This window comes from Rhinichthys klamathensis, unplaced genomic scaffold (assembly GCF_029890125.1).
Source record: "Rhinichthys klamathensis goyatoka isolate OS25496 unplaced genomic scaffold, OSU_Roscu_1.1 h1tg000011l_1, whole genome shotgun sequence".
Taxonomy (NCBI): domain Eukaryota; kingdom Metazoa; phylum Chordata; class Actinopteri; order Cypriniformes; family Leuciscidae; genus Rhinichthys; species Rhinichthys klamathensis.
This window is the reverse complement of record NW_026606564.1, coordinates 10,672,614-10,699,259: the sequence shown is the minus strand read 5'-3', so window position 1 is coordinate 10,699,259 and position 26,646 is coordinate 10,672,614. Positions and strand designations below refer to the sequence as shown.

At 44.1% G+C, this 26,646-nt stretch overlaps 9 non-coding genes across 9 annotated transcripts; 6 read left to right on the top strand and 3 right to left on the bottom strand.

The window, feature by feature from the left end:
• Positions 1-18,070: 18,070 nt before the first annotated feature.
• trnas-gcu (transfer RNA serine (anticodon GCU)) lies at positions 18,071-18,152 on the top strand. Its single transcript has one exon. It is a non-coding gene; the product is annotated as a tRNA-Ser (tRNA).
• Positions 18,153-18,515: 363 nt separating this feature from the next.
• Positions 18,516-18,597, top strand: trnas-gcu (transfer RNA serine (anticodon GCU)). The gene has a single exon. It is a non-coding gene; the product is annotated as a tRNA-Ser (tRNA).
• A 144-nt stretch (positions 18,598-18,741) lies between these two features.
• On the top strand, positions 18,742-18,823 carry trnas-gcu (transfer RNA serine (anticodon GCU)). The gene has a single exon. It is a non-coding gene; the product is annotated as a tRNA-Ser (tRNA).
• Positions 18,824-20,084: 1,261 nt separating this feature from the next.
• Positions 20,085-20,225, bottom strand: LOC130102120 (U4 spliceosomal RNA). The gene has a single exon (XR_008809133.1). It is a non-coding gene; the product is annotated as a U4 spliceosomal RNA (small nuclear RNA).
• Positions 20,226-21,112: 887 nt separating this feature from the next.
• Positions 21,113-21,194, top strand: trnas-gcu (transfer RNA serine (anticodon GCU)). Its single transcript has one exon. It is a non-coding gene; the product is annotated as a tRNA-Ser (tRNA).
• Positions 21,195-22,908: 1,714 nt separating this feature from the next.
• LOC130102093 (U4 spliceosomal RNA) lies at positions 22,909-23,049 on the bottom strand. The gene has a single exon (XR_008809127.1). It is a non-coding gene; the product is annotated as a U4 spliceosomal RNA (small nuclear RNA).
• An 887-nt stretch (positions 23,050-23,936) lies between these two features.
• trnas-gcu (transfer RNA serine (anticodon GCU)) lies at positions 23,937-24,018 on the top strand. Its single transcript has one exon. It is a non-coding gene; the product is annotated as a tRNA-Ser (tRNA).
• A 1,714-nt stretch (positions 24,019-25,732) lies between these two features.
• LOC130102081 (U4 spliceosomal RNA) lies at positions 25,733-25,873 on the bottom strand. Its single transcript, XR_008809125.1, has one exon. It is a non-coding gene; the product is annotated as a U4 spliceosomal RNA (small nuclear RNA).
• Positions 25,874-26,534: 661 nt separating this feature from the next.
• Positions 26,535-26,616, top strand: trnas-gcu (transfer RNA serine (anticodon GCU)). The gene has a single exon. It is a non-coding gene; the product is annotated as a tRNA-Ser (tRNA).
• Positions 26,617-26,646: the final 30 nt, after the last annotated feature.

The following is a 26,646-nucleotide window of genomic DNA, read 5'->3' as shown; positions in this document are numbered from 1 at the left end:
GAGGAGGCAGGGACATCACAGGATGAACAGGGGGTGAAGTGTTCACTGTGTGGTGTGGTTGTGGAGGCAGAGAAGTTCTCCGAGCACCTCTCTGACCACCACGTTGAAGAGAGGTGTGACAGCTGTGGAGCCAGGGTCCAGGGTGCTGTTGGACTGCTCCAACACATTGAGTCTAGCCATTATGCGGCCCTATTGGCTTCAAAGAATCCTGTACCATCTGCATCTACGTGCCCCTCACCATCTCCAAGGCAGGCGCCACCTCAGCAGCACTTGCCAGCACCAGTGTTTCCATCCCCGCGGCCCACTCCATCCGTGCGACCCACTCCATCTGTGCGACCCACTCCATCCCCGCAGCCCACTCCATCTGTGCGACCCACTCCATCCCCGCGGCCCACTCCATCCGTGCGACCCACTCCATCCCCGCGGCCCACTCCATCCCCGCGGCCCACTCCATCCGTGCGACCCACTCCATCCCCGCAGCCCACTCCATCTGTGCGACCCACTCCATCTGTGCGACCCACTCCATCCCCGCAGCCCACTCCATCTGTGCGACCCACTCCATCCCCGCAGCCCACTCCATCTGTGCGACCCACTCCATCCCCGCAGCCCACTCCATCTGTGCGACCCACTCCATCCCCGCAGCCCACTCCATCCCCACGGCCCACTCCATCTGTGCGACCCACTCCATCTGTGCGACCCACTCCACCACCACAGCGCTCTCCATCCCCGCGTCCCACTCAAAGTCCAGCTCCCTCACTGCAGGCCACACCATCTCTGCCTCAGGCTGTTACTGATTGGGAGAGCTTTCTTCCCAGTCAGTTCAAAAGAGTCCTTCAGCCAGCAGATTGGGTGTGGATTGCTAAGTGCCTCTATGAACCCACAGGCCAGCTGAGGCAGAAGATCCAGGAGAACTGGTTTTATCCACCAGTGCAGCCCAAGCCGTCTCCTCCTGAGCCCGGGTGGTACTTCCGGCAGAGAATGTTCTTGTGGGCACCAATGAGGATGTGGGGGATTCCTTTTAAATGCCCACAGTGTGGCCAGAAGATGCACCAATCAGGCATCTACCCGAAGGTCAGGGAGGTAATAGACGTGGATAGCCGCTACTACCTGCTGGGTGGGGACTATCCACGTTGCAGTGCATGCATGTTGCCAGTATGCCCATGGAGCAAGGACATTCTTTCGCAACTGGATGTGGCACACAGGAACATGTTTCCAGCGGTACTGACATCTAAGCTAGCTATGGACAGGAAATGTGTGACCTTCCTCAGGCCAAGGACAAGCGGCAACAGTTCCTCCTACCTCCAGTCAGCAGTAGAGGAAGTCCACAGTGAGGAGTGGGCACGACGGACCATCCGGTACCTCTCTGACTGTGAGCATTATTTGAAGAAGGTTGCCCTTGTCCAATCTTCAACGGCACCTAGATTTACTGCACCTGAACCCTTCAGGCCACTTCCACTCGCCCAGTGGTTTGAGACTGTCCACTCCAACGACATCCTCAGCCATCTGGACGAGATGAAGGGGGTGATTACCTCTACCTATGGTCGAATCCTGAAGATGGATTCTACTAAGAAGGTACAATACACAACAGTTTGAGATTGAGGTTTATTTTCAGCCATCCATGTTAAGTAATTGGAATAGATATAATTTCATTATGATATTGATCTTCATATATGATATTCATTATCATAATGATAAAAAAGTGTGGATTTTTGTTGCTGCGAAGTATAAAGGTGATGATACACAGGGCAACTTTTTGAGCAATGTTGCAGGGCAATCTTGCCGAGCGATTGTTGCTTGGGCACTTTCCCATTAGAAATGGGCAATACATTTCTATCTGGATAATTTAGATCGGTCGTGGGCCCTGTGTCTCATCTGGTTGCCCGTTGACGGCAACATTGCCCAGCAACATTGCTCAAAAAGTTGCCCTGTGTATCATCACCTTAACACACCGTTGCCATGAAAAACAGAGCGTTGCTATGGACGCAGTTCTATTCACTCTGGCAATATAATCGTTTTTAAATCAATAAACTCCTTTTTAAATCAATATTTTGTGTCAAATTATTGATTTATTTGGTAGGTAGCCATGTAATAAGCGGGATAATGTACAGCGAGGCAGTTGTAAAAGCTTCACGGCGGGGTCCCGATCAGCCTGTCGGGGTTGTATTCGCTGTGACAACCGCCTGGCTATACATTATCCCTTACATATAGTGTAATGCTCCATAACAAAAAGAAGAAAATGTATAATTAAGCATGTTGGTCTTTATGTTTGTTTTTCAGATCACAAAAAAGCTGGCTGGTGGCATTGGGGACACGGCTGCATGGATGACTAATATTGGCAATGAGCTTGGCCAGGTTCTGAACAGTGTTCTGACAACAGCTGAAGGAGCAGGACTGGAGGAGCTGTGCCAGGGCGTCGTCAGACGCTACCAGAATGCTGGCGAGCCAGAGCCTGAGGTCATCTATGTTGACCGGGATTGCTGCAGTCAGTCAGGTGGGATTTTGTGGGATTTTTCACAATCAAATGTGCATTGCAATATACAACCCGAATTCCGGAAAAGTTGAGACATTTTTTTAATTTGAATAAAATGAAAACTATACGACTTTCAAATCACATGAGCCAATATTTTATTCACAATAGAACATAGATAACATAACAAATGTTTAAACTGAGAAAATGTACACTTTTATCCAATAGGTCTCAAAATAGTTGGGACGGGGGCACGTTTACCATGGTGTAACATCTCCTCTTCTTTTCAAAACAGTTTGAAGACGTCTGGGCATCGAGTTTATGAGTGTCTGGAGTTTTGGTGTTGGAATTTGGTCGCATTCTTGCCTTATATAGGTTTCCAGCTGCTGAAGTGTTCGTGGTTGCCTTTGACGCATTTTTCGTTTAATGATGTTCTCTATAGGTGAAAGATCTGGACTGCAGGCAGGCCAATTCAACACCCGGACTCTTCTACGATGTAGCCATGCAGTTGTAATAGCTGCAGTATGTGGTTTTGCATTGTCCTGCTGAAATACACAAGGCCTTCCCTGAAATAGATGTCGTCTGGAGGGGAGCATATGTTGCTCTAAAACCTTTATATAGCTTTCAGCATTCATAGTGCCTTCCAAAACATGTAAGCTGCCCATACCGTATGCACTTATGCACCCCCATGCCATCAGAGATGCTGGCTTTTGAACTGAACGCTGATAACACGATGGAAGGTCTCCCTCTTATTTTGCCCGGAGGACACGGCGTCCGTGATTTCCAACAAGAATGTCAAATTTGGACTCGTCGAACCATAGAATACTTTTCCACTTTGAAATAGTCCATTTTTCAAATGAGCCTTGGCCTACAGGACACGACGGCGCTTCTGGACCATGTTCACATATGGCTTCCTCTTTGCATGATAGAGCTTTAGTTGGCATCAGATGGCACGGCGGATTGTGTTTACCGACAGTGGTTTCTGGAAGTGTTCCTGGGCCCATTTAGTAATGTCATTCACACAATCATGCCGGTGAGTGATGCAGTGTCGTCTGAGGGCCCAAAGACCACGGGCATCCAATAAAGGTCTTCGGCCTTGTTCCTTACGCACAGAGATTTCTCCAGTTTCTCTGAATCTTTTGATGATGTTGTGCACTGTAGATGATGAGATTGGCAAAGCCTTTGCAATTTGACGTTGAGGAACATTGTTTTTAAAGTGTTCCACAATCTTTTTACGCACTCTTTCACAGATTGGAGAGCCTCTGCCCATCTTTACTTCTGAGAGACTCTACCTCTCTAAGACATCCCTTTTATAGCTAATCATGTTACAGACCTGATATAAATTAACTTAATTAGTTGCTAGATGTTCTCCCACCTGAATCCTTTCTAATTTTTTTGCTTTTTCAACAATTTGTTGCCCCCGTCCCAACTATTTTGAGACCTGTAGCAGGCATCAAATTTGAAATGAGCTCATTTAGTGGATAAAAGTGTAAAATTTCTCAGTTTAAACATTTGTTATGTTATCTATGTTCTATTGTGAATAAAATATTGGCTCATGTGATTTGAAAGTCTTATAGTTTTCATTTTATTCAAATTTAAAAAATGTCCCAACTTTTCCGGAATTCAGTTGTATTTAAAAAAAGTTAATAGTGGTGTGAAAAAAGTCCCCCTTTCCCTACTGGTGATGGTAATTTGTATTATTATTACCGTCAATGTAATGAAATTGTAATAAATTATAATGACTGAAAAGTAAGTGAAATCAAATGCATGCTTTTTGATTTTTCCCCCCTCAACAGGTGCACCTGCAGTGCTAAACCTTTTTCGTCCATGGAAGTCTGTTGTAAGGCTAGATATCTTCCATTTCATGAGAAGATTTAACTGTGGCCTTACTACAGAGCACCACCCTCTCTATGGTACCTTTTGTTCTAAACTTTCCTCCTGTATTTTTGAGTGGGATCAGGAGGATGTGAAAGAACTTGAGGCGGCCAAGAGAGGGGAGTGGATGAGCAGCCATGGTAGACAGGCTCCAACTGAGGCACAGCTCATGGCCAGCATCAGCCCAGGTGAACTGGCAAAGCACTGTAGGCGGCGGACGCGCAGTGCTGAGGAGATCCGGGTCATGATTTCAGGGCTGCTGGAATCAGTGTGGGAGCTAACTGACACTACAGGGTTTCGCCTTGTTAACCCTGCCAGTATGCGCCATGTCTGGGAGATGCAGAAAAAACATCTTGAGTGCATTCAGGACCCTCCACATGTAGAGCTCTACACAAAGACGGGGACGCTCCAGAAGGGTGGCAATGTCCTAAAAGTGCTTAGGTGTGCTAGGGGGTCATCCTCACTGGAGAGTTTTCATCGCCACCAGTGTGCCTTCATTCCTGGTAAATTCAGAATGTTAAATTGCAGTATGTTATGTAGATCCTAATCACTGTTTGGGGTCATTATGACCCCACTGGACTTTTCCTCAATAGTGTGTGATTACAGTAATGTCATAGTGGTGGCTTGTAATGTTTCTGCGAATGTATGTATAATAATTTGCAAAAGGAGGTAATTCAAAATATATTAGACAACAACAACAAACTCTAACTTTGACAAAAATACAGATTTTTTATATGTATTTCAAAATGTTTAAATATATATTCACAAAATATGTATCATAAAGTTGTTGTATTGAGAAGTTAAGGCATCTAGAAAAATGTAGTGAAAATGAATGAGTCTCTATGGACCTCTATTGGAAACATGTGGTCATTGCACTTTTATTTCTTTAATTATAATTTCTGAAGTTTTTCCACAGACCTGCAGATGGCAGTATTCTATCCCTAACACATAGAGCAATGTCCAAAAACTATTTAGATTTAATTAAGATCATCATTTATGGGATTTTTTCTTTAAAAAATAATTTCTCATGTGCCAATTTATGGCCTAGTTATGTACACTCACCTAAAGGATTATTAGGAACACCATACTAATACAGTGTTTGACCCCCTTTCGCCTTCAGAACTGCCTTAATTCTACGTGGCATTGATTCAACAAGGTGCTGAAAGCATTCTTTAGAAATGTTGGCCCATATTGATAGGATAGCATCTTGCAGTCGATGGAGATTTGTGGGATGCACATCCAGGGCACGAAGCTCCCGTTCCACCACATCCCAAAGAGGCTCTATTGGGTTGAGATCTGGTGACTGTGGGGGCCATTTTAGTACAGTGAACTCATTGTCATGTTCAAGAAACCAATTTGAAATGATTTGAGCTTTGTGACATGGTGCATTATCCTGCTGGAAGTAGCCATCAGAGGATGGGTACATGGTGGCCATAAAGGGATGGACATGGTCAGAAACAATGCTCAGGTAGGCCGTGGCATTTAAACGATGCCCAATTGGCACTAAGGCGCTTAAAGTGTGCCAAGAAAACACCCCCCACACCATTACACCACCACCACCAGCCTGCACAGTGGTAACAAGGCATGATGGATCCATGTTCTCATTCTGTTTACGCCAAATTCTGACTCTACCATCTGAATGTCTCAACAGAAATCGAGACTCAGACCAGGCAACATTTTTCCAGTCTTCAACTGTCCAATTTTGGTGAAGTCTTGCAAATTGTAGCCTCTTTTTCCTATTTGTAGTGGAGATGAGTGGTACCCGGTGGGGTCTTCTGCTGTTGTAGCCCATCCGCCTCAAGGTTGTGTGTGTTGTGGCTTCACAAATGCTTTGCTGCATACCTCGGTTGTAACGAGTGGTTATTTCAGTCAAAGTTGCTCTTCTATCAGCTTGAATCAGTCGGCCCATTGTCCTCTGACCTCTAGCATCAACGAGGCATTTTCGCCCACAGGACTGCCGCATACTGGATGTTTTTCCCTTTTCACACCATTCTTTGTAAACCCTAGAAATGGTTGTGCGTGAAAATCCCAGTAACTGAGCAGATTGTGAAATACTCAGACCGGCCCGTTTGGCACCAACAACCATGCCACGCTCAAAATTGCTTAAATCACCTTTCTTTCCCATTCTGACATTCAGTTTGGAGTTCAGGAGATTGTCTTGACCAGGACCACGCCCCTAAATGCATTGAAGCAACTGCCATGTGATTGGTTGATTAGATCATTGCATTAATGAGAAATTGAACAGGTGTTCCTAATAATCCTTTAGGTGAGTGTATTTGTGCAATAAATAGGTAAAAAACGTCAAAATTTCCACAAAAACACAGCATACATGTATAGTTGAGAAGTAAATAAAAAAAATGATATATAGTTTTCCATATAAAAATGTATATTTCCTTATGCAATTGCTCTTTAAAAGTTTGGGGTCATTTTGAGTTTTGGGGTCATTTTTGAGTTCACACCAATTAAGTGTTGTCCTTTTTTAACAGTGATTAAGGGTTAAGTTAAAAAGATACTTGTCTCATTATTCTTCAGAAGGTTACTGTTCTATAACTATGTCATTGCGTAAATTGGTATGTCCTCAGTTTAAAATAATTGCTTACTGAATCTGTGCATTTTCATTCTTAGGATGGAGATGCAATGCCATGCACACACAAATGTACATGTTGGAGGGGGCCTCGAGATGGAACATGAACCGGGCAAAAGATGCTGTATCTGTGGTGGGGGCCTCAAACCTCAGGACATTTGATGTCTCCTTAATGTCTCATTTAAACAATATGAGCCAACGGGTCCTTGGTTGTTCTTTAATGCCAGAATTCACCCCTCCAGGAAAACCCACTGGTAAGAAGGGGGGGGGGGGGGGGGGTTGTGTGTGGGTTTGTGTGTGCGCGTTCGTGTGGGTGTTTGTCCTCTCCCCATTAACAATGCCTTACAAATTATTGCAGGGGAGCGCATTGCAGTGGAGTACTTGTTGGCCCAGTCCAATAGAGGTGACCAGTTATTGGCACACCACAATGCCATACCTGAAGTCCCCCCAGAGGAGCCCGAAGATGAAACTGAAATTGACACAACTGTGTGCCATTCAGCTGACCTGAGGGCTGATGACTCTGACCTTCCAGTAGCTGACGTGGAGACCCAGGTGACCAGTCAGGTGGATGACACTGGACCCAAATCCCCTGATGAGGAGGTCAGTGAGGAACAGGAGGATGACACTACAACTCCTAGCACATCTGGCCAGGTAATGTTGCTATCTTTTACTTTAAAAAAAAATTAACTGGTGAAGTGCAAAACACATATTGTAAACCGTGTGTAAAGTTAAAATATATGCATGTACAATGCAAAATAATTATTACAACATTGTATTTATTAGACTGTGGTTGTTGTTTTTTTCTAAATTTTCTGAGTATACAGTGTGATTCCAGAGGTGTCTTGGGCTGGGAGGCAGTTGATGCCCTGGCAGCATATCTGGTTGGCCTAAACCGAACAATCACTGCCTTGTCATCACAAGAGGAGGCCTCCATAGTCCAGCTGTACACGGCTCTGCATGCCATGGACAAGGTTCCATCGAAATATAGCCAGAGGGCTAAGAAGAAGACTTTGCCAGGACCTTGGAGAGCATCCAGGAAGCGGAGTGGCTCTGCTCCAGGACAGCAGGCAGCAGAGAGGTAATTTAACTATTTCGATCTTCACTAGTTTATTACCCAGTATACAGTCCAGTTTATATTATCCTTCTTTTCCATAGACTGTTCATGACTCATGGGCAGGCGGCTCAAGACCCTGAAGTCCACAGGGTCTGTGAATGTGTTTGCCTACGGCTTTTGAAAGAGTTTCAGCAAGCACGGAACAGGCCCAAGGACACACGAGGAAAAACTCTGCCAATTGCACAATCTATTGTGGTGGTATACAGCCACTTAAAACAGCTACTGGAGGACAGCAGAGCGGTTCTAGGACAGACTAACATGGTTCTGGTCCCGATAAACACCACTACTGTCTCCTCGTGGTGAGTCTTCTTTTGCGCAATACTTTTAAACAATCATAGAAGCATATCAAGATAGTACTACCTAATGTAAGGGTGGAAATCCTGCAGGTGTTCAAGCTACAAGACTGCCAAATGACTAAAGAAACGTCATTAGCAAGATGGTAGAAAACTCTAAATTTCTTGTCTGTTCCACCCACTGCAACTTATACCAACAACGGAAATAAGCGCTGTTACAATAGCTTAATATGTGGGAGAGCGTTGCTATAGAGAGTGACAATATTGTATTGTGTAACGGGTATTTGGGACTTGCTAGACAATATTAATATGTCATTAATATTATAGAAAGAAAGAAAGGATTTACACTTCCCCCATTGTAAACTCCCAATGTACACAAACATCTTGGCCTACAGGCCTTGATCGCTATCAGACACAGCATGTACCCCCTCTGTCTCTTTGGGAACAAATGGTCATTGGAGAAGGAGGGGGTTCAAAACAGTATAGCAAATCTATTACGAAGCATAGGAGTCATTCAGATCCAAGAGCAGCTTGTCTTTATTAAACAGAGTAGTCACCAGGCAAGGGTCATACACCAGCAAACACAGCAGAGAAGATTAGGCAAAACCGTGGTCAATTTACAGGCAGGATATCAGGGCAGGCAAAAAAAACAAAAAACAAAACAAACGGGATACAGGAACAAGGCAGAAGATCAGGAACAGACAAGGTCACAGCAGGCAGGTAAACACATAGAAAAATGCTTGGAAATGTTTAGCCCAGAGTGTTGTGTGAGTGTGGCTTAAGTGAGTGTTTGAACATGAGATGCAGGTGTGTGTAATCAGCGCAGTGCAGGTCTAAACCTTCCTTTACATGTTTCCTTTAGAAATTATACTAAGTAAAGACAATGGGCTTTAATCCGTTAAAATTGCTAACTTTAAGATGAAGAATGTTTCTCTTGCAGGCTATTAAGAAGACAGAAACGTGTGGACAGAGACATGCTGCTACAGGGTACTACACTGCCCAAACAATTATATTTGGCAAAGGGGTTACTTCCTGAAGCACGCACCCTTCCAGCTGCTCCTGCACAGCATGGGCATGAGGCCATGGTATTTGAGGAGCCAGAAAATCAGGAGGGAGAGGCCTTCATACACAAGCGAAAGTCCAAAAGGTGCCAACCCCCCACCGCCCACCGCCCACCGCCCACCCCTCCTCCTGTATCTTCCTCTTCATTTCCCATATACCCACCAGCACCACACTTTGCATCCTCCACTCTTGGGTCCTACCCACCCATTTCCAGCTACCCAACAGGTCTACCAGTGCCTCAGTCTACCCAGTTTATGCCACCTTCCCAATTACAGCCCCCACCCCAATTACAGCTACCTTCCCAATTACAGCCCCCTGCCCAATTACAGCACCCTCCACAATTACAGCCACCTTCCCAATTACAGCCACCTTCCCAATTACAGCCACCTTCCCAATCCCAGCCACCTTCCCAATTACAGCCACCTTCCCAATTACAGCCACCTTCCCAATCCCAGCCACCTTCCCAATTACAGCCACCTTCCCAATTACAGCCACCTTCCCAATCCCAGCCACCTTCCCAATTCCAGCCCACTCCCCAATTCCAGCCACCTTCCCAATTCCAGCCCACTCCCCAATTCCAGCCACCTTCCCAATTCCAGCCACCTTCCCAATTACAGCCACCTTCCCAATCCCAGCCACCTTCCCAATTCCAGCCACCTTCCCAATCCCAGCCACCTTCCCAATTACAGCCACCTTCCCAATCCCAGCCACCTTCCCAATTACAGCCACCTTCCCAATTCCAGCCCACTCCCCAATTCCAGCCACCTTCCCAATTCCAGCCACCTTCCCAATTACAGCCACCTTCCCAATTCCAGCCCACTCCCCAATTCCAGCCACCTTCCCAATTCCTGCCACCTTCCCAATTCCAGCCCACTCCCCAATTCCAGCCACCTTCCCAATTCCAGCCCACTCCCCAATTCCAGCCACCTTCCCAATTTCAGCCACCTTCCCAATTCCAGCCACCTTCCCAATTCCTGCCCACTCCCCAATTCCAGCCACCTTCCCAATTCCTGCCCACTCCCCAATTCCAGCCACCTTCCCAATTCCTGCCCACTCCCCAATTCCAGCCACCTTCCCAATTCCAGCCACCTTCCCAATTCCAGCCCACTCCCCAATTCCAGCCACCTTCCCAATTCCAGCCCACTCCCCAATTCCAGCCACCTTCCCAATACCAACCCACTCCCCAATTCCAGCCCACTCCCCAATTCCAGCCACCTTTCCAATTCCAGCTGCCTGATAACCTGCCACCACAAACTCAGCCCAGGCAGCGCACCTGGAGAAGGCAGAAAGCTGCCCGAGAGGATGAAGAGCGAGTGGCTAGGGGTGAACCACCACGGAAAAGACTAGCAAAGGATATATATCACTATATCTGCAAGCAGTGTGGGCTGGCAAAAAATAAGACAACTGGCCACACTCAGCTGAAGGGCCGGTGGTATTGTCCAGCCTCAGGCCTCTCTATTGAGCAGTGGAGGGAAAATGTACAGGGAGGACCTTGATTTTTTTTCAGGTAGCTTATATAAATACCTGTGCCTGGCACGGTCAGTCATCTTAGGTGATCCAAGATGGTTGGCTGGCAGTTTGACTGAATTGAATTTCTTTAACCCCCCACCCCCTACTCTCTGTTGTATAATGGCAGACCTGTTGAAAGAAAGTGTCTGTGTGATTAAAGACCTTATACCTGGATTAAAAAATATTGATTTGATTTGGTTTTCATCGTCCTGGAAATTGGTAAGTCATATTTAACCCTTTGACGCGTACGATCACACCGGTGTGATCAGTCTTGGCTGGTCCCTGGAGCGTACGATCACACCGGTGTGATTAGAACGTTCAGTGAATCACGTGATCAACTGCTAAATTCAAAATTTCAAACTTTTGCTTTTACTGCTTTCCCGCTTTGACTGGCACTGAGCCAGAGACGGACGTGCACAGCTCTCATCATTATCACAACTGTTCAGAGTATTTTAATGTTTATTTTAGGTTTCATTCACTTTACATTACACAATTTACACTTTACATTACAAATTACATTACACAATAACAAATATATAGTTTATTATTGCACACGAATATTTATAACAACAAAATAACCTTTTAAACATGATGTAATATTAATATTTATTCGAGTCAAACACACCTTGTAGAGAAAACGGCCTTTTCACACCGCAAGCGTCAGCGACGCGAGCAGCGCATTTTTTTTTCGGCGTGCGTGCATGTTAATCAATGAGTGGATTCACACCAGGAGCAGCGCGTGAGCCTCAAGCAGGAGCGTCGCGTGAGATGCAGTGAAGCGGGGGTTACTGTCATATATTTCGGGAGACATGGATGATCTTGCATGTTGTAAATCCAGCAGGCTCTGAGTCCAACTCTCCATCAGTGTTGTAAACAAATAATGGCGGCGCCCATAGCCCGTATATCTTACCGATCAACTAACATGATCTTTTTTTCTCTAAGTATTAAAACCACATTAGGAGTTCCCTTACATATATTTAACGATGTTAATAACTACAAGTTTGTAAATATTTTGTATAATAAATAAAAAAAGATTTGAACTGTCATGCATTGCGAGTCTTTTTTTCCCGCTGACAAATGATGTAGAGCTGACGTCACCGTTACCTCACACTCGCCTTTGTTCTAATTTAAAGACACAACTTTAATCAAGCTCACCAACTTCAGAGAAAATGACAGAAAATTTATATAAAAGACGACAACTGACAAATGAGGAAATTGAGGACATTTTTTTTAATTCTGATGAGGAGATTTTTGACAGCGAGGCAGAGAGTGACAGCGATGAAGATCTTCCCCCAAACCTTGAAGCTCTTGACAACATCGCAGATGAAGAGACGACACCAGTCCTAAATGAGGCAGAAGAGGTAAACTCATTGTTATGGAAGGCAACCAACCTTTTTAATCCTCCTGGGCCAGGCAATTTTGACAACCAGCTCTGTGGTGTGCAAAATCCACCAGAATCACCCAGTGAGGTCAATTGTTTTAAATTGTTCCTCACAGAAGATGTCATGGGAGAAATTGTGGAGGAAACAAACCGCTATGCCTCTGACTTGCAAGAAAGGGAAATTAAAGGAAAGCTGGTTAAATGGGTTCCAACAAATATCCCTGAAATGTACACATTTTTAGTGGCAGTTCTCTTAATGGGGGTGATAAAAAAACCATCACTTCGTGATTACTGGAGCACAGACCCCATGCTCTTCACCCCATTTTTTGGGTCTCTGTTCTCACAGGATCGCTTCCTTCTGCTCCTCCGCTGTCTTCACTTCGCAAACAATGCGACAGCAGTTTCCAATGACCCGCTGAAAAAAATCAGACACATATTTACTGCTCTCACCTCCTCCTTTCGTCGCATTTTTGTGCCATACAGGGATCTGTGTGTGGATGAGTCTCTGATGAAGTGGAAAGGCAGGCTGGCATTTCGTCAGTTTATTCCATCTAAACGGCACAGATTTGGGGTCAAGTTTTTTGTTTTGTGTGATGTGCTCACTGGTTATGTGGAGGACATGATAATTTACACCGGATCTACCACTGACATCCAACATTACCCAGGACTTGGGATTTCTGGGTCCGTTGTGATGACACTTCTAGCACCTTACCTAAAAAAATGTCATGTTCTTTATGTGGACAACTGGTACAGTAGTCCCACACTTTTCCAGCACCTCTTGTCACTTGGCACTGGAGCTTGTGGGACTGTGCGCGCAAACAGGAAAGGGATGCCAAAGTTCACCTGTAAGATGAAAAAAGGTGAGGTGGAATTCGAAGAGAATGGGTCACAGATGGCAGTAAAATGGCACGACAAGAGGGATGTACATGTCCTTACCACAGTCCACCCAACTGGTATGGCAGCCACAGGGAAGCTTGATCACATCACTGGGCAACCAAGGATGAAGCCAGTCTGTGTGCTGGAGTATAACGAAAAGATGGGGGCAGTTGACAAAGCTGATATGATGACTGGTTTCCATGAATGCATGAATGAAAGTCTACCAAGTGGTACAAGAAGATATTTTTCCATGTACTTGACACTGTTTTACTCAACAGCCACATCGTCTACCGGCAAATTACTGGTGAGAAATGGATACAAATCATCTAATAATAAATATAAACAAGATAAAAAGTGATAACATTTTTAATTAATGTAATCTAAAGTGTTAACAAATTCACAATAATAAACAGACCATACTGTCACATACTATTCTATTCTCCTCCCTCCCTATTGATGTGCTCTACTATGAGTAGGAAAGGAAATCACCTCCCTACAATTCAGGACGAACCTGATGAGAGGGCTGCTGGAGGAGTACAGCACATCGCGCGGTCCAACCAAAGGAGGGCGTCCTGCCTTAGACACTCCTCTGCGCCTTACAGCCAGGCATTTCCCATCTGAAGTCCCTCAGACCACTTCCCAGGGCAGCAAGACCAGGCGGCACTGCAAGGTCTGCCTCTCCAGCACACGCAAGGGCAAGCAGAGGCGCCTCACCAAGCACATGTGTGTGCCATGCAACACTCCCTTGTGTGCTGTCCCATGTTTTGAGGAGTACCACACACTGAAGCATTATTAAGCCTGTAAAAAGTCAGAGTATATTAATTAATTTATGATGATACTATTTTAATTATTTTTTTATTGTAATTATATTATTAAGTATAAAGGTATGTATAATAGTTTGTTTTAAACAAAAACATTTATCAAAAGTCAGAGTATATTTATAGAATTTTTGTTTGTTTATGATGATACTATTTTGATATTCATTGTAAATCTGTTTTGTAATTATATTAGTAAGTATAAACGTATTGTGTTAAAAAAAACATTTAACTTACATTAAAATAGATTTAATAAAACATACATGAAATGTGTACATTTTGTGATTTCTTTTTAACAAATGTCATACGTTTGAATTCTATGAATAATGCTAATCTTATACTATACATTAGGGGTGGAACGGTATATGTATTCGTATCGAACCGAAACGGTACGGGCGTCACGGTTCGGTGCACGAATTTACACGGAGAATACACGGTATAAAAATAAATAAAACTCGCGTGCAAATTAATTAATGTAATGCGGAACTACCGTTAGATACGCGGGTTCTTTAGGGACACATAATCTGGACCATCGGCTTAGCTCTGAACGCGCGTTCACTTCAAACGTTGGCTTTATACGCGCATCCTATTCGCTTTGGACTAGCGTCGAACTAGACGCGAATTTGACGCTCTATTCGTGTTTGGTGTGACCGTGACCGCATAATGAACATGCTGCGATGTCAAGATTGCAATGCTGGACTGTGTGTGTGTGTGTGTGTGTGTGTGCGCGCGCGCGAGAGAGAGGCGAGATCGAACTGTGTGTGTGTGTGTGAGAGAGAGAGAGAGAGAGAGAGAGAGAGAGAGTAGAGAGAGAGAGAGAGAGAGAGAGAGAGAGAGAGAGAGAGAGAGAGAGAGAGAGAGAGAGAGAGAGAGAGAGAGAGAGAGAGAGAGAGACGCGCGACCGAACAGTGGAAACATAAAAAAAAACATACTCCGTAATTTTGTTCATACAGATCATTAAACCTGCAAAGTGTTTACTTATATTTGTGTACACTCGCAATAAAACACAACATTGTGCTTTTGTCACACTGTAAACTCTTGTCAAACTGTAACCTACAACTGTCACTCAACCAAAATCACACACACACACACACACACACACACACACACAGTTTTAAAAGAAAAACATATTTATCCGACTCCATTTCAAAACAGTCTGTGGGTCCCATCTTTTGGACATTCGTCATATTGCATTGGTTTTCATTTCTTGTCCTCGGAGCACTAATCTTACACATTCTACATTGATTAAAAAAGAAAATCGAATGTGTTTTTAATGGTAGTATTATTTTAACAGAAATAAATTATTTATAATTCAGATGAGAATAATGTTACATTGTTAATTAATAATGTTAATTAAAATTAAGGAAAACAAATATATTGATCTGAAATATAGCAAATTCATTTTAAATTAATTCAGGTACAATTACCAAACATATCGCAAGGTCTTTTTGTCTTTTCATTAATTTAATTAATAAACTAATTATATAAAACTATTGTCAGTGCACTACAAATAAACTGGTTCTATGCCTTTATATAATAAAACTTATTTAAAAAATACAATGCCTTCTGCATTTTTGTTTTGCTTTTCCCTCCATTGTACCGAAATCGTACCGAACCGTGATGTCTGAACCGAGGTATGAACCGAACCGTGACTTCTGTGTACCGTTCCACCCCTACTATACATATATCTCACTAGCAAAACAGAGAAAAGCTACATGGTATGACATCGTTAAAGGGATAGTTAAAATGAAAATTCTGTCATCATATACTCACCCTCAATTTGTTTTAAACCTGTATGAATTTGTTTCTTCTGCTGAACACAAAAGAAGATATTTTGAAGAATGTCAGTGACCAGACAGTTAAAGGTATAGCGGAGGATTTTCTTTTTCCGGGTGGGTAGCCTATACTATTGGTCCACCTAAGTGTCAATCATTCTGGTGATATGTTTACGTAAGGCCGTCGTACGTGCTCGTCCCTATGTAGTTTTCGCTTTCTGCGCATGCACACTTTCAGTTGTATTATGTGTGATGAGTTACGGTTTCAGCCATTCCTTTGAAAATGGCTGAGGGTTGAAAGAGAAAAAATGTATACGAAGTGTATGATAAGAAGAGAAAGGCCGCAGGATATAGAAACAAGACCAGAGTGATTTTGGGTGAATATTTCACACGCTGGCGTGCGCTAAAAGCACAGGTTGGGCTTCCCACTGATGCCGCAGTCGCAAAGATTCTACTAGACAGGTAAAGTTTGTCATGCTATTTGGAGAAATCCATTTAAAATCACTGCTAGTAAAAGTTAATGTAAGCTATCATGCTCTCTCGTGCACATGTTTAATAGGCATTCCCTCTCGGGAGCAAATAGAGTGTTGCGCATGTGCATTTTAAAAAAAAATGGAGAGGGTGAGTTTTCTCTAAAATTCGGAAAGATCCTCCGCTATACCTTTAACTGGAGCCATTGACTTCCATAGTATATATTTTTTCCTACTATGGAAGTCAATGGCTCCAGTTATAGGTCTGGTTGCTGACATTCTTCAAAATATCTTCTTTTGTGTTCAGCAGAAGAAAGAAATTCATACAGGTTTGAAACAAATTGAGGGTGAGTATATGATGACAGAATTTTCATTTTAAAGTGAACTATCCCTTTAAATTATATTTCCAACAAACATTTGAGCAAGCTAATAAGTAAGGTGTGACCATATATAATTGTATTTCACACAGCTTGCTCAAATGTTTTGTATATAGGAAAATATAATTCAACAATGTCATACCATGTAGCTTTTCTCTGCTTTGCTATTGAGAGATATAAAACTCAGTAACAATATTAACTAAAACAAACAAGAAAATCGATGTAAAGGATTTAACGGCAAATATGTGCTTTGGTATATTCATGTTATAAAGTATCAATTCAACTGAACCCCGACTTTACCTCCTGAATGCACGGATTACTGAACATATTTATTTGCAATTTGCAATGTGCAAAACAGCGCGTTGACAGACAAACAAACCGTAATGACCACATTATTGAGCACTGTCCGTTTTACGTTCTTTATTCATATGTATTGCATGCTTGTAAATAATTCTAGATGCTTCAGAATACAATTAAAAACTAAAATATAGCCTAACGTTACTCACCGATTGTCACGCGGCTGTTGTGAGGGAGATGCAAAGAACCATGTGCAAGCGAAATTCAAAGCAGGGGGGGGACATAAACAAAACAATATCAACCATAGTCGGTACACGCTAACAAATTATTTGAGAGGTTTTGAATAAAAAATAAAGCGAAACATTAAAACTACTCACCTGCAGACGGTTATCCATCGTGTGCGCCATTGTGACTGCGAAATTTCACGTGACAAGGTTCATGCGTCTCCATGGAAATTAGAACGCGATTGATTACAAAATAACGGTCGCAGAAAAAAACTCACGCCAGGCTGCCAGTCTGACTATTTTAGAACGTACGTGCGAAAGGGTTAAGTGGGAAACATTTGCTTTTTAACAACCAAACGCAGCCTGTACGATTGAGTTGCTGTCCTCTTTTTTTTTTTTTTTTAATGTTTCTGTACTCACAAACAGTTTTCTGGCAAAAAAATAAGACAAATGGCCACACTCAGCTGAAGGGCCGGTGGTATTGTCCAGCCTCAGGCCTCTCTATAGAGCAGTGGAGGGAGAATGTAAAGGGAAGACCTTGATTTTGTTTTAAATTGGTGTATATCGTAGTTATGCATATAGTTATGTTTTCATATAGTTGTTTTCTATATTTGTATATAGTTCAGTTTATAATTATGTTTGCTGTCTTGTGAACATTTTGTTTTTAGTTGCTGTGTTTGCAGTGCTGGTGGTGTAAACACAACTCATGTGGTGTAATAGTAACACATTCATCCTTTGGGTGAAAGATTCCAGGTGCAAGTCCTGGCAAGAGTGTGTGGTGTGTTTGTCAGATCAGTATTTTTAGTTTTAAATGGTACTTTTAAATAGTCAAAAAACAATTAAACCCTTTATTTAAATCCTTTGTGAGTGTTCATTCAGTTTGATGGATTTTTTTCATCTTCTCTCTTTCTTTTTCTCTCTCTCCAGCTTCGGGCAGACGTGCAGGCGAGTGACGAGGTGGCCGAGTGGTTAAGGCGATGGACTGCTAATCCATTGTGCTCTGCACGCATGGGTTCGAATCCCATCCTCGTCGAAAGATGTCTTTAGTGTTTCGAGAGAGCCAAGTGCGCCTGGCAAAGCCGTTCAATGAACTTTGCTGCCAACTTTAACAACATCATCCTTAAAATAGCTGCAGAAACACACCACAGCCCAGCTTCGGGCAGACTTGCAGGCGAGTGACGAGATGGCCGAGTGGTTAAGGCGATGGACTGCTAATCCATTGTGCTCTGCACGCCTGGGTTCGAATCCCATCCTCGTCGATTGATGTGTTTCGAGAGAGCCAAGTGCGCCTGGAAAAGCCGTTCAAAGTACCTTGCTGCCAACTTTAACAACATCACCCTTAAAATAGCTGCAGAAACACACCACAGCCCAGCTTCAGGCAGACGTGCCGGCGAGTGACGAGGTGGCCGAGTGGTTAAGGCGATGGACTGCTAATCCATTGTGCTCTGCACGCGTGGGTTCGAATCCCATCCTCGTCGATTGATGTCTTTAGTGTTTCGAGAGAGCCAAGTGCGCCTGGAAAAGCCGTTCAAAGTACCTTGCTGCCAACTTTGACGACATCATCCTTAAAATAGCTGCAGAAACACACCACAGCCCAGCTTCGGGCAGACGTGCAGGCGAGTGACGAGGTGGCCGAGTGGTTAAGGCGATGGACTGCTAATCCATTGTGCTCTGCACGCGTGGGTTCGAATCCCATCCTCGTCGTATGATGTCTTTAGTGTTTCGAGAGAGCCAAGTGCGCCTGGCAAAGCCGTTCAAAGTACCTTGCTGCCAACTTTAACGACATCATCCTTAAAGCTGCTGTAGGTAACTTTTGAAAAAATGTATTTGCTAAAACTGTCATTATGTCCTGACAGTAGAATATGAGACAGATAATCTGTGTAAAAATCACGCTCCACTGGCTCCTCCTAGTGGTCCTATTGCCATTTGCAAGAAATACACGCTCCCGGTCAGAAACAACCGGAATGTCTTAGAAGTGTCAATCACGCTCGTGTACGCGCTGATCACACCCCTCTCTTGCACAGCGCGAGCGCGTACCGTCGTTCAAACTCAAGATTTCCGGCGTGCTGCAGCTGTGCTTATGACGGAGAAACAACCTAAACTGCCAATTCTCGAGTGACACCTGCTCATAAAACAAAGAGGTAAAAGGAAAAAGACTGATGACGATAAACAAGCGAAAAAGAAAGAATTACACAGAGCCCATTGACTCGGTGTCAAAACTCTAGCCGCATAACATGTAGATAAAATGTCACGCACTCTGCTAAGCAACAATTAAAACCTGCTAATTCACTGGCTTGTCATGTTGCTGAAATAATGTACTAGCACACCTTTTCTAGCATTATATATCGCTAGAATAATTACTTACATACTCTAACGTTAGTTACCGTTATCTTACTAGCTATTTATAACTTATAGAAAGAGTGCAACGATAAAGTTACATGTAGGCCATTGCAAAATACATAATGATTTGAGGACCAAGTTTGTAGTCAAAGTATGGGCAGGCCATAGTCAATGTAAAGCATATTATTGACGTTTAGTCCCTATTAGTAAATGTGCCATATAACTTTTTATCCGCTGTTATCAGTGGCCCTGTTTACTAGCCTGCTGTGGAGGGAGTGCTGTAGCGCAGCAGAGAGCAAGGGGGTGGGACCTGTAAGTTGTGCTTGTTCAAATTTTCAGGCTAAGTCAACGTTTTCTCAAAACTCCCTACTGCAGCTTTAATATAATATAATTATAGCTGCAGAAAATGCTCATGTTAATTTCTTAAAACATTGTTGAGGACAGGGTCAATACAAGAAGCCCCCTGGTGCATGGATATGACCATTAGAAATACAAAAACACATTCTAAGGGAGGTCCTAATCCTGGCTACACCAGCCTTATTCAAGCTCTTGCTTTCGCCACCACAGCAAAAGCAGCACGTTCAGGGAGCCAAAACACAATTCTTTTTTTCAACAAGTCACGAAGCCTCATAAGAAGCTGACAAAAATTGCCAAGGCTGACTGTATTTCAAGTCATCCCAGCGGGGTATTGAGTAAAGTTTTCAACCAGCAAAGATCACGTCTCGGATGAGCCTCATAGACTACGATATTGCCTCTGCGAAAGAATGCCTGGCGAAGGTAGCGACGTCTCCGGTGCTTTTATCTGGACATGTAACGACAGGGTGGTATCAAGCTTTAAACTGCCATGTAATAAGCTTTTTGGCACTGACGGCTGCATGGTGTGTCTACGAAACAGGCGAGTGATGTGCACAAAAAGGTTTATTCCTTGTTCTCTCTTCACTCAAAGAACAAAAAGTGTGCTGCTTTCGTAATTTTGGGGGGAAAGAATTATGGGTATCCTGGTAGCAAAGGGGCGGAGTTATAACGCTCAATCTCCAAGAATATGTTTGAGTTCGGGATCGATTCGACGAGCCCCCTACGAGGTTGGGTAGGATAATGAAGAGTGCAAGGACACTGCAAACATATTCTGAGAGAGGTCCAATGCAAGCTATGCTGCCTTTTTCTCGACACAGGCGTTCTCTCTAGGTTCTTTCCAACAAAGCAGAAGCAGCACAGAAAATAAACATAAGCACATCTCCCTCTATCAACACAGTTGTGAGTCTCCTAACCCATAGAACCCAATGCTCCTTGCAGGTCAGTCGAAGGGTTACCGTCAACTGACCTGCAAAGCCGTTCAAAGTACCTTGCTGACAACTTTAACAACATCATCCTTAAAATAGCTGCAGAAACACACCACAGCCCAGCTTCGGGCAGACTTGCAGGCGAGTGACGAGGTGGCCGAGTGGTTAAGGCGATGGACTGCTTATCCATTGTGCTCTGCACGCGTGAGTTCGAATACCATCCTCGTCGATTGATGTCTTTAGTGTTTCGAGAGAGCCAAGTGCGCCTGGAAAAGCCGTTCAAAGTACCTTGCTGCCAACTTTAACAACATCATCCTTAAAATAGCTGCAGAAACACACCACAGCCCAGCTTCGGGCAGATTTGCAGGCGAGTGACGAGGTGGCCGAGTGGTTAAGGCGATGGACTGCTAATCCATTGTGCTCTGCACGCGTGGGTTCGAATCCCATCCTCGTCGTTTGATATCTTTAGTGTTTCGAGAGAGCCAAGTGCGACTGGCAAAGCCGTTCAATGAACTTTGCTGCCAACTTTAACAACATCATCCTTAAAATAGCTGCAGAAACACACCACAGCCCAGCTTCGGGCAGACGTGCCGGCGAGTGACGAGGTGGCCGAGTGGTTAAGGTGATGGACTGCTAATCCATTGTGCTCTGCACGCGTGGGTTCGAATCCCATCCTCGTCGATTGATGTCTTTAGTGTTTCGAGAGAGCCAAGTGCGCCTGGAAAAGCCGTTCAAAGTACCTTGCTGCCAACTTTGACGACATCATCCTTAAAATAGCTGCAGAAACACACCACAGCCCAGCTTCGGGCAGACGTGCAAGCGAGTGACGAGCTGGCCGAGTGGTTAAGGCGATGGACTGCTAATCCATTGTGCTCTGCACGCGTGGGTTCGAATCCCATCCTCGTCGTATGATGTCTTTAGTGTTTCGAGAGAGCCAAGTGCGCCTGGCAAAGCCGTTCAAAGTACCTTGCTGCCAACTTTAACGACATCATCCTTAAAGCTGCTGTAGGTAACTTTTGAAAAAATGTATTTGCTAAAACTGTCATTATGTCCTGACAGTAGAATATGAGACAGATAATCTGTGTAAAAATCACGCTCCTCTGGCTCCTCCTAGTGGTCCTATTGCCATTTGCAAGAAATACACGCTCCCGGTCAGAAACAACCGGAATGTCTTAGAAGTGTCAATCACGCTCGTGTACGCGCTGATCACACCCCTCTCTTGCACAGTGCGAGCGCGTACCGTCGTTCAAACTCAAGATTTCCGACGTGCTGCAGCTGTGCTTATGACGGAGAAACAACCTAAACTGCCAATTCTCGAGTGACACCTGCTCATAAAACAAAGAGGTAAAAGGAAAAAGACTGATGACGATAAACAAGCGAAAAAGAAAGAATTACACAGAGCCCATTGACTCGGTGTCAAAACTCTAGCCGCATAACATGTAGATAAAATGTCACGCACTCTGCTAAGCAACAATTAAAACCTGCTAATTCACTGGCTTGTCATGTTGCTGAAATAATGTACTAGCACACCTTATCTAGCATTATATATCGCTAGAATAATTACTTACATACTCTAACGTTAGTTACCGTTATCTTACTAGCTATTTATAACTTATAGAAAGAGTGCAACGATAAAGTTACATGTAGGCCATTGCAAAATACATAATGATTTGAGGACCAAGTTTGTAGTCAAAGTATGGGCAGGCCATAGTCAATGTAAAGCATATTATTGACGTTTAGTCCCTATTAGTAAATGTGCCATATAACTTTTTATCCGCTGTTATCAGTGGCCCTGTTTACTAGCCTGCTGTGGAGGGAGGGCTGTAGCGCAGCAGAGAGCAAGGGGGTGGGACCTGTAAGTTGTGCTTGTTCAAATTTTCAGGCTAAGTCAACGTTTTCTCAAAACTCCCTACTGCAGCTTTAATATAATATAATTATAGCTGCAGAAAATGCTCATGTTAATTTCTTAAAACATTGTTGAGGACAGGGTCAATACAAGAAGCCCCCTGGTGCATGGATATGACCATTAGAAATACAAAAACACATTCTAAGGGAGGTCCTAATCCTGGCTACACCAGCCTTATTCAAGCTCATGCTTTCGCCACCACAGCGAAAGCAGCACGTTCAGGGAGCCAAAACACAATTCTTTTTTTTCAACAAGTCACGAAGCCTCATAAGAAGCTGACAAAAATTGCCAAGGCTGACTGTATTTCAAGTCATCCCAGCGGGGTATTGGGTAAAGTTTTCAACCAGCAAAGATCACGTCTCGGAGGAGCCTCATAGACTACGATATTGCCTCTGCGAAAGAATGCCTGGCGAAGGTAGCGACGTCTCCGGTGCTTTTATCTGGACATGTAACGACAGGGTGGTATCAAGCTTTAAACTGCCATGTAATAAGCTTTTTGGCACTGACGGCTGCATGGTGTGTCTACGAAACAGGCGAGTGATGTGCACAAAAAGGTTTATTCATTGTTCTCTCTTCACTCAAAGAACAAAAAGTGTGCTGCTTTCGTAATTTTGGGGGGAAAGAATTATGGGTATCCTGGTAGCAAAGGGGCGGAGTTATAACGCTCAATCTCCAAGAATATGTTTGAGTTCGGGATCGATTCGACGAGCCCCCTACGAGGTTGGGTAGGATAATGAAGAGTGCAAGGACACTGCAAACATATTCTGAGAGAGGTCCAATGCAAGCTATGCTGCCTTTTTCTCGACACAGGCGTTCTCTCTAGGTTCTTTCCAACAAAGCAGAAGCAGCACAGAAAATAAACATAAGCACATCTCCCTCTATCAACACAGTTGTGAGTCTCCTAACCCATAGAACCCAATGCTCCTTGCAGGTCAGTCGAAGGGTTACCGTCAACTGACCTGCAAAGCCGTTCAAAGTACCTTGCTGACAACTTTAACAACATCATCCTTAAAATAGCTGCAGAAACACACCACAGCCCAGCTTCGGGCAGACTTGCAGGCGAGTGACGAGGTGGCCGAGTGGTTAAGGCGATGGACTGCTTATCCATTGTGCTCTGCACGCGTGAGTTCGAATACCATCCTCGTCGATTGATGTCTTTAGTGTTTCGAGAGAGCCAAGTGCGCCTGGAAAAGCCGTTCAAAGTACCTTGCTGCCAACTTTAACAACATCATCCTTAAAATAGCTGCAGAAACACACCACAGCCCAGCTTCGGGCAGACTTGCAGGCGAGTGACGAGGTGGCCGAGTGGTTAAGGCGATGGACTGCTAATCCATTGTGCTCTGCACGCGTGGGTTCGAATCCCATCCTCGTCGTTTGATGTCTTTAGTGTTTCGAGAGAGCCAAGTGCGACTGGCAAAGCCGTTCAATGAACTTTGCTGCCAACTTTAACAACATCATCCTTAAAATAGCTGCAGAAACACACCACAGCCCAGCTTCGGGCAGACGTGCCGGCGAGTGACGAGGTGGCCGAGTGGTTAAGGTGATGGACTGCTAATCCATTGTGCTCTGCACGCGTGGGTTCGAATCCCATCCTCGTCGATTGATGTCTTTAGTGTTTCGAGAGAGCCAAGTGCGCCTGGAAAAGCCGTTCAAAGTACCTTGCTGCCAACTTTGACGACATCATCCTTAAAATAGCTGCAGAAACACACCACAGCCCAGCTTCGGGCAGACGTGCAGGCGAGTGACGAGCTGGCCGAGTGGTTAAGGCGATGGACTGCTAATCCATTGTGCTCTGCACGCGTGGGTTCGAATCCCATCCTCGTCGTATGATGTCTTTAGTGTTTCGAGAGAGCCAAGTGCGCCTGGCAAAGCCGTTCAAAGTACCTTGCTGCCAACTTTAACGACATCATCCTTAAAGCTGCTGTAGGTAACTTTTGAAAAAATGTATTTGCTAAAACTGTCATTATGTCCTGACAGTAGAATATGAGACAGATAATCTGTGTAAAAATCACGCTCCTCTGGCTCCTCCTAGTGGTCCTATTGCCATTTGCAAGAAATACACGCTCCCGGTCAGAAACAACCGGAATGTCTTAGAAGTGTCAATCACGCTCGTGTACGCGCTGATCACACCCCTCTCTTGCACAGCGCGAGCGCGTACCGTCGTTCAAACTCAAGATTTCCGACGTGCTGCAGCTGTGCTTATGACGGAGAAACAACCTAAACTGCCAATTCTCGAGTGACACCTGCTCATAAAACAAAGAGGTAAAAGGAAAAAGACTGATGACGATAAACAAGCGAAAAAGAAAGAATTACACAGAGCCCATTGACTCGGTGTCAAAACTCTAGCCGCATAACATGTAGATAAAATGTCACGCACTCTGCTAAGCAACAATTAAAACCTGCTAATTCACTGGCTTGTCATGTTGCTGAAATAATGTACTAGCACACCTTATCTAGCATTATATATCGCTAGAATAATTACTTACATACTCTAACGTTAGTTACCGTTATCTTACTAGCTATTTATAACTTATAGAAAGAGTGCAACGATAAAGTTACATGTAGGCCATTGCAAAATACATAATGATTTGAGGACCAAGTTTGTAGTCAAAGTATGGGCAGGCCATAGTCAATGTAAAGCATATTATTGACGTTTAGTCCCTATTAGTAAATGTGCCATATAACTTTTTATCCGCTGTTATCAGTGGCCCTGTTTACTAGCCTGCTGTGGAGGGAGGGCTGTAGCGCAGCAGAGAGCAAGGGGGTGGGACCTGTAAGTTGTGCTTGTTCAAATTTTCAGGCTAAGTCAACGTTTTCTCAAAACTCCCTACTGCAGCTTTAATATAATATAATTATAGCTGCAGAAAATGCTCATGTTAATTTCTTAAAACATTGTTGAGGACAGGGTCAATACAAGAAGCCCCCTGGTGCATGGATATGACCATTAGAAATACAAAAACACATTCTAAGGGAGGTCCTAATCCTGGCTACACCAGCCTTATTCAAGCTCATGCTTTCGCCACCACAGCGAAAGCAGCACGTTCAGGGAGCCAAAACACAATTCTTTTTTTTCAACAAGTCACGAAGCCTCATAAGAAGCTGACAAAAATTGCCAAGGCTGACTGTATTTCAAGTCATCCCAGCGGGGTATTGGGTAAAGTTTTCAACCAGCAAAGATCACGTCTCGGAGGAGCCTCATAGACTACGATATTGCCTCTGCGAAAGAATGCCTGGCGAAGGTAGCGACGTCTCCGGTGCTTTTATCTGGACATGTAACGACAGGGTGGTATCAAGCTTTAAACTGCCATGTAATAAGCTTTTTGGCACTGACGGCTGCATGGTGTGTCTACGAAACAGGCGAGTGATGTGCACAAAAAGGTTTATTCATTGTTCTCTCTTCACTCAAAGAACAAAAAGTGTGCTGCTTTCGTAATTTTGGGGGGAAAGAATTATGGGTATCCTGGTAGCAAAGGGGCGGAGTTATAACGCTCAATCTCCAAGAATATGTTTGAGTTCGGGATCGATTCGACGAGCCCCCTACGAGGTTGGGTAGGATAATGAAGAGTGCAAGGACACTGCAAACATATTCTGAGAGAGGTCCAATGCAAGCTATGCTGCCTTTTTCTCGACACAGGCGTTCTCTCTAGGTTCTTTCCAACAAAGCAGAAGCAGCACAGAAAATAAACATAAGCACATCTCCCTCTATCAACACAGTTGTGAGTCTCCTAACCCATAGAACCCAATGCTCCTTGCAGGTCAGTCGAAGGGTTACCGTCAACTGACCTGCAAAGCCGTTCAAAGTACCTTGCTGACAACTTTAACAACATCATCCTTAAAATAGCTGCAGAAACACACGACAGCCCAGCTTCGGGCAGACTTGCAGGCGAGTGACGAGGTGGCCGAGTGGTTAAGGCGATGGACTGCTAATCCATTGTGCTCTGCACGCGTGGGTTCGAATCCCATCCTCGTCGATTGATGTCTTTAGTGTTTCGAGAGAGCCA